The sequence below is a fragment of the Lycium barbarum genome, chromosome 7 (genome assembly GCF_019175385.1).
Source record: "Lycium barbarum isolate Lr01 chromosome 7, ASM1917538v2, whole genome shotgun sequence".
Classification (NCBI taxonomy): Eukaryota; Viridiplantae; Streptophyta; class Magnoliopsida; order Solanales; family Solanaceae; genus Lycium; species Lycium barbarum.
Genome location: NC_083343.1, coordinates 499,284 through 510,651, shown reverse-complemented (window position 1 = coordinate 510,651; position 11,368 = coordinate 499,284).

Sequence of the window (11,368 nt, the reverse complement as noted above, 5' to 3'; positions counted from 1 at the left end):
TAAATTCAAACTTACAAACTTACTAGTATATGCAGAGTTAAATTAAATGGAAAGCATGGTGATTATTATTCTTATTGGGAAGAAATAAGTCAAAAGAGAGTCTACTACTCACACACATTGCAGCTCACCACCACATTAGCAGACTGCAAAAAGTGTAATATAGAGAGCACCATATGCTTCCTTTTGTTGAATAAACAGCTCGTCGTCTCGGAAAAATTGTGGTAGACCAGAACCCTTCTCTTTCTCTCTCATAACAGGTTCAATATTTCTCTCTCTCTCTCTATTTTTACCCTTCTCCTCCACTACACCAACAACACCATTTTCACAACCTCTCCTCCACCACTATCTTTTCTCAAAATGGCAATCACCCTTAGACAAATAAGACATGCTGTTTGGACTCTCTTATCCCTTTTCATTATTGGGTCTAGTTGTTTAATGGGGTGGTATGCCTATCACTTTGGTGAAGCTAAAAATATGTTTCGCTATTTTATTGGCAATATTGTTGTAGTTTTGGGAGGAGTTTGCATGCTGATGGTTACTCCTTGGTTGATTCAACTACTTGAACGGGAAACCCCCATCATCAAAGCACCATTGGCAAAAATATGCAATATGGTAGGTCCAGGTTTGGGGTTTGTAGCTGCTTATGTTTTTACAAAGTGTGTTCCAATCCATGACTTTCAGCTCCGACTTCGGCTCCACAACTCTTTGTTATGGGCTTTGTCTAAGAGACTTCAAAGAACAATGACAATTTCTGTTTGTGGTTGTGGTTGTGTTTGTTTGCCGATTAAGCATTGGTTTGAGAGTCTCGTATCGGCATTTCCGGCTATGCTCATGCAAGCGCCGGCAGGAAATACTCAACCAGTGGTTAAGGATATACTAGAAGAGCATATTGAACCAACGGAAAGGGCGGTGAATGGGAAGAGTCAACCAATGATGGTGGATGGGGAGACGGAGATTCAACCAGTGAATATGCAGATTCATGTGGAGAATCCGGTGGTTGTGCCGCCTCAGGCTGGTGGTAGAAACCGGCCGGTTAGAAAGTTTTTCAAGATGTTCAAATTAAATCTTAAGTAAGATTGTCAAGGGGGCCGCGCCATTGTTAAGGGGTCGGGCTGGGGGCTGCGCTTGGGGAGGGAAAAGGGTGTCTGGCCCAGCCCCTACCCGGATAGGGGCTACACCTCGGGCTAACCGGGTCGGGCCAGGTTTTAGTTAATGGGTTGAGCCCTTTTTTTAAGTTCTAGTACAAAAATAGACATAATAAAATTAACATTTACATCTAATGATAAATTGCTAAACTAAAAAAAAAAGTTTAGTCGTTGTCAAATTCAAAAAGCTAGCCGTCGCTGTCATTCTAGAACTTCTCTGTCATTCTATGTCAAACTTAGCTCTGATACCACTTTAATTTTATTTTACTTATTCGGTTATCGACATTTTCATTGTTTGGGTCCATTTTAGTTTTTGTAAAAAGAGGCAATTGTAGTAAAAATATTTAGGCTTTGAATATTGTTTATCACATATTGATAGGATATAAATTGGAGTATTATAAGTTGGTAAATCCTATAAATTATGTAGATTGTATATATTATGTAGACCGTATAGATTATGTAGTATGTATCCGTTTTAGGTGTTGGAAATATGCTTAAGTTCTTAAGCATGACTAATGAAATTATTACTATGTCTTGTAATTATTATTACTCCGTCCCAAAAAGATTATTTTAGTTTGACTTGGTACGGAGTTTAACAAATAAAGAAAGACTTTTGAAATGTGTGGTTCAAAATGAGCTCTAAGGCACATGTTAATATATAATTTTTAACAATCTTTTTGGGACAAAGGAAGTAATTTTTATCGAAGTAATTATATTCTTTACATTAAGTAATTTATTTGCGTAGGCATATGTGAATATATAACATCTTATTAACTTGAATTAATACTTACTAATATAAATGATAGCAATAATATTATTAAGTGAAATTAAAGACTTCATGTTATTAAGGATATACACTATAAACAAAAATATGAAAAAACATATAGGCCTCTTATTAAAAGTATCTTTTTTTTAATTAAAATTTTTTTTAATATCGACACTGCTTGCAAAAAATTCCACGTACGTCACTGCAATCACCCTTAGACAAATAAGACATGTTGTTTGGACTCTCTCATCCCTTTTCATTATTGGGTATTGTTGTTCAATGGGGTGGTATGCCTATCACTTTGGTGAAGCTAAAAATAAGTTACACTATTTTATTGGCTGCATTGCTGTAATCATAAGAGGAGTTTGCATGCTGATGATTACTCCTTGGTTGATTCAACAACTTTAACGGGAAACCCCCATCATCAAAGCACCATTGGCAAAGATATGCAATATGGTAGGTCCAGGTTTAGGGTTTGTATTTGCTTATGTTTTTACAAAGTGTGTTCCAATCCATGACGTTCAGCTCCTCTCAATATCATGTTTTATTTTCGAGATTTTTCTCGTAACCCTACTCATCCAACTAGCCACCATCGACTTCGGCTCCACAACTCTTTGTTATGAGCTTTGTCTAAGAGACTTCAAAGAACAATGACAATTTCTGTTTGTGGTTGTGTTTGTTTACCGATTAAGCATTGGTTTGACAATCCGACCCCCTCCTATGTAACTCGTTTAATTACAAATTATTTTCATCTTATGTGAAAATATCAATTTACATATCAAATGTATCTGAGCTGTAAATATTATTTTAAAAGCGATTTCTGAGTTTATTTTATGTCAACTTTAGCTCTGATAGTACTTTTTTTTACTCGATAAATTAATTTCTTGTGCACTTTGTACCACCCAACCCAAAGGCCATCAATTACCATTATCGACAGAAATTTTTACCTTCTATTAGTTGCTGCTTTAAAATCATTATTTATATAAAGTTATAAACATTTTAACTTTGAAAAGAAAAATATACTGTAAATATTTTAATCTTAGCAGGAAATTATTTGCCTTTGTATCATAAAAAAACATTAAAATAAAAACTCTCTTCTTCGTGAAAAAAACTTTGACGAAAGATTCCTACCTTATTCTTAGAGCAATCTTTCCTTTTGCAATTCAGGTATGAGTTAAACTGTGAAACTTTACGGGGTACTTCGTGTTTATTGCATGTGACTATACTATCGACTAGTGAAACAAATAATGGAGAATCTTGGAAGAACTATGTGTTCTTGGTGAATTGTATATTTTCTTTCACTGGTATCAGAGCCTAGATTATTTATTTTATAGTATTTGTGTTGTCACGATTAGAAAAAAAAAACTTGTTGAACTGAATGAGGGTGGCCAATATGGGGGGTATTATGGACAATTGTATGGTTTTTGTGGGATAATTTGGACACTTCCATACAACTCTATCAATTTCTCTCCTGACTTTTTCTCATTTGGGGCCAATCTCTTGCTTCACATTGCTATGAAGCAAAAGCACAATAGTGGAAACGGAAGAAGACCCCATGTCATATCCCTAAAATCCAACGAAGAAGACCCCATGCCATATCCCAAAAACCCATGTCCCAAAAACCCATGTCTACCCCTTCTCATTTTAGGGTAATTCTCTTGCTTCAAATTCTTATGAAGTAGAACTTAACAGAGGAAAAAGTCACCTTCCTAGGCTTATAATTTCTTGTGCCACCCAACTCACGTGATTATTGTATGTAGAAATAAATGATTTGTGAAGAAATATGATTCATTTTAGAAATAAATAAATTTATTTGATGTTAACATCATAATCGAGTTCATCTGCCTAACTTCACTCGTCATCCATTTATTTATCGTTAGGAAAAAAAAGATATTATCATGATCTAAAAAAAGAATGATTGGGAAAAGATTAATTGACTGGTTGTCATCATTTAATTAAAAAATTCAATTACTGGTCATTAAAGAATATACAAAAGAGCGAATTTTGAATTTACATGACACTAAAACACGTGAATATTCTCTATTAAAAAGTGCAATGCATCTATAAGGAAATTAAATTAAGAAAGAAGTACAAAAGACATAGAGTTCTTTTCTGACTTTTGGATTTCCATATCCCTTCAATCTTTTGTCAGCTCACCTACTCATTTCCCGGAGAAAAATCCGTAATGTTTATTTAAGCATTTATTATGGATTTGCTTACCTAAAATTACGAAAAGAACGTGATAAAAATGGTCTCCTATCTTTGGGATAAGTCTGAAAGAGTCCTTTTAATATATTGTACTAATGGTTTGGCCCTTCAACTTTATTAGAAGTGAGCACTTTCATTTCCATCAATTTTTTTAACGAACTCCAGTGATTAGATTTAACACATCATTAACAAAAAAAGATTTTAAGAAAACTCATTTAGAGGTGCAATTTTGGCTATTTAATCAATATTTAGTGTTAGATGTAGTTTTTTTTAGGGCAAATTTTGATATTTTAGTGTTGTAGTTTCTGAGAATTGATGGGACTGTCCTTCTATTTTCGGTGAAATGTTCTTTTTTGACGTTTCTCGTTAAACGTAACTGCCACACCTCGTTAAAATTATTAACAAAACTTTATGGGACCCAAGCTGCTCAAAATATATCTACGAGACTACTTTAGGACTACCCTAAATATAAGGGACAATTTTGTCGTTGTAACAAAACTTATTTCTCCTATCTTTTTCATATCGCCATATCCTAATAAATATTTTACTAGTTCATGCACATCAAAAGGCAAAGTTTCACATGTTGGGAATAAAAATAGACCGCGAATAATATTCTCGATATTAGTGATAAACGCGAAATACTAACTTATGGTTAAATCAGCAAGAATAAAATGCAGCAATAATGACATCAAAATTTTTACGTGAAAACCCTTCTGAATAAGGGAAAAAACCACGATCAAGAGGAACAGCTGATATCACTATAGCAAGGAATTTTACACCGTGTAGTAACGAATACAAATACTCCTAAGACCACTACACCCTCAAAAGAAAAACACTCTTTTGATTTTTCCCACCTCACTACAATATCACTCACACTCTATTTTTCTTCACAGACTAGTTTCTTACAGTCTATGGAATACCTCAGTTTGCTCTCACTCAGATGTATTGTCTGAGATTTTGATGTGTCTACAAATGATAGAAGGCTTCCCTATTTATAGGGATGAAATGAATTTATTGATGTCATTTGTGACTCAAGCAAGCACTTGACAATTTGTCAAATACAAGAAAGATGTTTTCTTCCTTGACACAAGGAATATATTTTCTTCCTCAAAACAAAAGAAATGTTTTCTTCCTTATTTTCTTCCTAAAAATGAGGAAGATGTTTCGTTCCTCAAATGATGGGATGGACCCAACATCACATTCAAAACCTACTGGAAATCAAACAGTCAATACATATCCTTCTGTTACACTACATCTTTCCCTATATATACCAAACCAAAAAACCAATCTAAATCACTAAAACCAAGTTCCGAAAAAACACTATTCTCCTTATTATTTTCTCCTCATCTCCCATTTAATTTCCTTTGTTCCAAATGGCTGGAAAAAACAATGAACACTATGCAACTATTGGCTATATAGGAGTTGTTCATGAAGCACCAAAACAATACAATACTGGTGAAATGCAAAAGAGCACAAAGACTAGTTACAAAGATTATGGTGGTGGTTCATCTAGCAGGGTTACTGAGACATATAAGGCTGGTGATTTTGTCGATAGACGCAGTGGACGTGAGGGTTATAGAGAGGAAGCCAATTATAAATCTACTTATAAGGTGAATGATAAGGCTCATGGTGTTACTACTGAGTATGAGACTAGTGTTAAGTATAAGGAAACTACTACCTATGATAATCCTAACAAATCCAACAACTACAAGAGGGTTAATTATTATTAGTGTTTATTATGTCTATGTCTACGTTATTATTATTGTTGGGGATTTGAAAGTACTATAGGGAATCTACTAGTTGTTTGCTTTTTTCTTTTTTACTTCCCACCTTGTGTTCCGAATCAAAATCGGGGCTTGCCTAAATTTAGATTTGAGGTGGAAAGTCTTGTATGGAAGGTTTGTTATTGTTATGGATGTTATCTCTTTTCTTTTGTAGTACTCCATTTGTTTCAATTTATGTGAACTTATTATTATTTAAGGAGTCAAAGAGTTGATACTTTCAGTAATTTTCCTTCCATTATTTTAAAAAATTTTGAATTATAAATTGTCATGACTTATAGTATTTTTTATATTATTTCTAAATATATAAATTTTACTTTTATAAATTTGAAAAATCTGTGTCAAAATTTACTGTCAAAATTATAAAGGTTGACCTTCATACTCCGAAAAAGTTCACGTGAATTGAAACGGAGGGAATAGTAATTGAAAGAGAGGGAATAGTAAAGAGTAAGTACAAAAGAACTATCTCCCCTATTGTTTTTTTCACGCGATTTTTATCCTCGATTAATTTGAATTTGTGCAGTGCGGATTTGCATAAATTTGTTCATGTACTTTGATTTCACTATGGCCATAAATTTATGCTGGTAGAATATATGTCAGTATCAGTTTCATTTACATTCATACACTTGTAAAATAATCTTCATGCAAAGTGACACCTTGCAAACACTTGCCACATAGCCACTAAAATTATTTTGAGACTAAAATGATAATAGATCAATTATAAATCCAAATCTCCTTTGTTATCTCTTTCGTCCTGTAAAAAAAATTAATAGTACATGCACATTATAAAAGGAAAAAACAAACGTTTCATATTCATCAAAACCTAGAAAACAGTCAATATCCTTCTGTTACGTACCCCACATATTGCCCTATATATACAAACCAAAAAAAAAAAAAAAAAACATTACAAATCACCAAAGGCAATTTTTTATTTTTTATTTTTAAAAAAACTCAATATTTCTCCTCTTCCTTTTGACCTTTATAATTTACTTTGTTCCAAATGGCTGGAAAAAACAATGAACGCTATGCCACCCTTGGCTATATAGGAGTGTTTTTGAAGCACCAAAACAATACAATTCTGGTGAAATGCAAAAGAGCACAAAGACAAGTTACAAAGATTATGGTGGTGGTTCATCTAGCAGGGTTACTGAGACATATAAGGCTGGTGATTTTATTGATAGGCATAGTGGACGTGAAGGCTATAGAGAGGAAGCTAATTATAAATCTACTTTACAAAGTGAATGACAAAGCTCATGGTATTACTACTGAGTATGAAACTAGTGTTAAGAAAGTTAAGTAGAAGGAGACTACTACTTATGATAATCCTAACAAGTCCAACAACTACTACAAGAGGGTTAATTATTATTAGCTTAATATTTTATGTTATATTAGAAGTAAGAGTTGCTAAATGATCACACCAATTTGACCCAAATTTGGTCACACTTATGTAAAAATCACCATAACCTCTATTGTACAATTTTAAATTAAGATAAACTTTGAGAAAAAAAAATAGAAATGACATTAAGTAAGCATAAATTATTAAATTTGCCCTAAATAATCATATGAATTTACCTCATTTGGGTCATTGTGGCCAAAATAGTATGGCCAAAAGATCTTTTCGTAAGAAGTAAATACAGGGAATCTAGTTGTTGTTTGCTTGTTTTGTTTTTTGTTTCTCGTGTCCGGTACTCGTATTGAGATTCTGAATTTCAATTTGTAGTGAAAAGTCCCGTATTGAGTGCTTGTTATTGTTGGGTGAATGTTTTTATGTGTTGGTTCCCAAGTTCTTTGGAGTAATCATCACTTTGTTAATTTCAAGAATTTGATTATGTAGTTTGATTTAACTATGACTTTGAATTTATTTGAATGCTTATGGCTATAGTTTTTTTTTCACCCTCCTTCGACTAATATGTTTATGCTTAATTACTTTTGTATATCAATAATCTTTAGATATGCTCTATGTTGCTTAGCCAAAAATATATCCCTTTCAGAAGTTATCCAATTATTTGAATTAAGCAACTAGGTCAATGTAGAAACATAATTTGTCATTTAAATGAATGTTACATTTATTTTAATCCCCATTGGTATTTTACATAATTTTTTTCTTACAATTAAATATTTAAAATTAAGGATGAACTAATATCTAGAATTTGAAATAATATAAAATAAATAACTTACTTTGGTTGCGAACAAATAATTAAAAATTTTGAATTAACTAATTTGAAAAAAGAAATCAATTTTATTCTTTTTCAAATTCCTCACAGTATTAAATTATTTTTCAAATTCTCAAAACTCTTAAGTATATGATTTCTTAATTAAGAAAAATATTGGTGGTATTAGAAATAACGTAAATCTATTATCGTATAATATGAAATGTCAAATTGGTAAAATACAAATTTAAAGCAACAATAATGAAATAGTAGAAAATAAAATATAGGAGTATCTAAATAAATCATCATTATTTTTTTGCCCACATATTCTAACAAATTGAAACTTTCAATATTCTTTTAAATATTAGGTTATTTCTCTACTAAATAGACATGAACTATTGATAGAAAGTTAAACGGTAAAATTTGTAGTCAATTCTATTTAACGATGGATTAGTAACGAATTATTAAAAAATTATATAATTGAAGATGGTAATCCCGTAACAATGATGTTTTGAATGTCAATTTCAAAGTTCGAAATTCAATTTATGAAAACAAGTTAGATGACATTAGTGAACTTTATAAATAATAAAAATGTCCACATTGCCACTTTCACAAACTTGGCTTGGTGGTTTAGTTACTTCTTTTTTATCCCAACCACCAGGGATCAAACCTAGGCGTGTGCATGTTTTAGTAAATATTAAGTATATTGTTTGTGTATCTATTTCATAATAATTAATCTTATTTTAAAAAGATCGCAACATATTCGAAATAAAGTTACGCATTAAAAAATAACACACTTAAGGAACACTTAGTGTTTTTTTCCATAAAAAGATACCAACATCTTATTTTAATAAATCTTTTTTTTGCAACACTTAGTGTTTTTTCCCCATACTTTGACCAATGACTAGTCATGTTTCAAGACTCCGAAATGTCAATATTTTATATAGAACTTAATATTTTTTTCTGCGTACTATAATGGAGGCTGAATACATCAAAGATACGTAAACGTTTGGATCGTCGTTTTAGGGATTGAAAAGCCTTACAAAAATAGAAAACTAAACCTAAAGTTTTCAAACAAAACTTACTTCGGGCACCTTTTCAGCCCCTAAAACAACGATCCGACGTCTATGTATCCTTGATGCATTGAGCCTACATTATTGGATGCAGAAAAAAATATTAAGTTATATATAAAATATTGACGTTTCGAAGTCTTGACACATGATTAATCGTTGGTCAAAGTATGGAAAAAAACACTAAGTGTTGCCAAAAAAAAAAAAACCAAAAAATATGTTTTTTTATCAGTCGCTATAACACAGTATTTTACTGCGTTATACCAAAAAAAAAATCTTTAAAGCATTATTTTACTGCATTAAATGACTTAACGGCGCCATTACAGTTAAGTCCTTTAACGTAGTAAAATACTGCATTAAAGGTAGTTTTGTATGAGTTTTTTTTTTCTTTTGGTATTTTGGTCAGTTGTGCTTTTATGGGGTTATTTTGGTTCCAGACTCCTCCACCACACCAACAACACCATTTTCACTTTGCTATGCATTATTACAAACCTCTCCTCCACCACTATTTTATCTCTAGCTCTTATAATCAAAATGGCAATCACCCAGGGGCGGAAGCACATGATGCCAAGCGATGTCACCCGACACGGCTTGGCCTGATTTTTTTTTTAAAATTTATACATACATAAATAATCTGGCGAACCAAAACATGTACTGGTTATATATAAATTAAATGACACCGCTTGATAAAAGTGATTCCGTCCGCCAGCTGGTTTAGGCCTTTAGTTTTACTATCGAGGTCGAGTGTTCGAATCTGGTCATCCCTAATGAATTTAAAAAAAAATTAGCATTGTTTATAAAATTTACTGAAGTCAGATCTTGATCATTTGAAGCCTACCCAAAAATAAAGTTTCTAAACCAAGTAAACCAACATCCATCAAATTCATATTGCTGCCAAAAATAAGTTATTGCATTTGATGAGCTTATGAGTGGTTGTTTTACGACTTGTATAAAAAAATTATTTAGTAATATTTTCAATGAGTGTATTATAGATATGTTTCAAAAATAGAAGCTCATCGAGGAGAGTTGTAATTTTATACTTGAATTGTGTTTTTCTAAACTATGATGTCATTATAGTGATTTATAAGTTATTGTCTTTGCTGAGCTTCTGAGTAGTTATTTTGTGACTTGTAAAAAAAAATAGTAATATTTGTAATGAGTTTATTACGGATACGTTTCAAAAAATAGAAGCTCATCGAGGAGAGTTGTAGTTGAACACCTTAATTGTATTTTTTTAAATTTCGTTGTTGTTATAGTGACTTATTCATTTGTTCACTTCAGAAGTGGCTCAAGGGGGGAGGCTAGTGAAGCCTTCGCTTTAGGCCCCTAAAAACTTGAGGCTCCTATTTTTTTTTTATAATTAAATGTCAATTTCATGATTTGAGCTTCGCTTAAACAATATTGTAGTTTGTAGAAATATAAAAAAGTAAACAATAAAAAGAAAAACTATCTACTTTTATTGTAAAATTATTTTAGAATTTTGAATTCCACTACTCATATCTTCATATTAGTAAATAAATTTTATACGACAATATCCTACAGATTGTATTGCTAACGCATGGTTAACATCTTATTAACTTGAATTAATACTTACTAATATAAATGATAGCAATATATTATTAAGTGAAATTAAAGACTTCATGTTATTAAGGATATACACTATAAACAAAAATATCAAAAAACATATAGGCCTCTTATTAAAAATACCTTTTTTTTAATTAAAATTCTTTTAATATCGACATTGCTTGCAAAAAATTTCACGTACGTCACTGCAATCACCCTTAGACAAATACAACATGTCGTTTGGACTCTCTCATCCCTTTTCATTATTGGGTCTTATTGTTCAATGGGGTGGTATGCCAATCACTTTGGTGAAGCTAAAAATAAGTTGCACTATTTTATTGGCTGCATTGCTGTAATCATAGGAGAAGTTTGCATGCTGATGATTACTCCTTGGTTGATTCAACAACTTTAACAGGAAACCCCATCATCAAAGCACCCTTGGCAAAGATATGCAATATGGTAGGTCCAGGTTTAGGGTTTGTATTTGCTTATGTTTTTACAAATTGTGTTCCAATCCATGACGTTAAGCTCCTCTCAATATCATGTTTTATTTTTGAGATTTTTCTCGTAACCCTACTCATCCAACTAGCCACCATCAACTTCGGCTCCACAACTCTTTTTTATGGGCTTTGTCTAAGAGACTTCAAAGAACAATGGCAATTTCTGTTTGTGGTTGTGTTTGTTT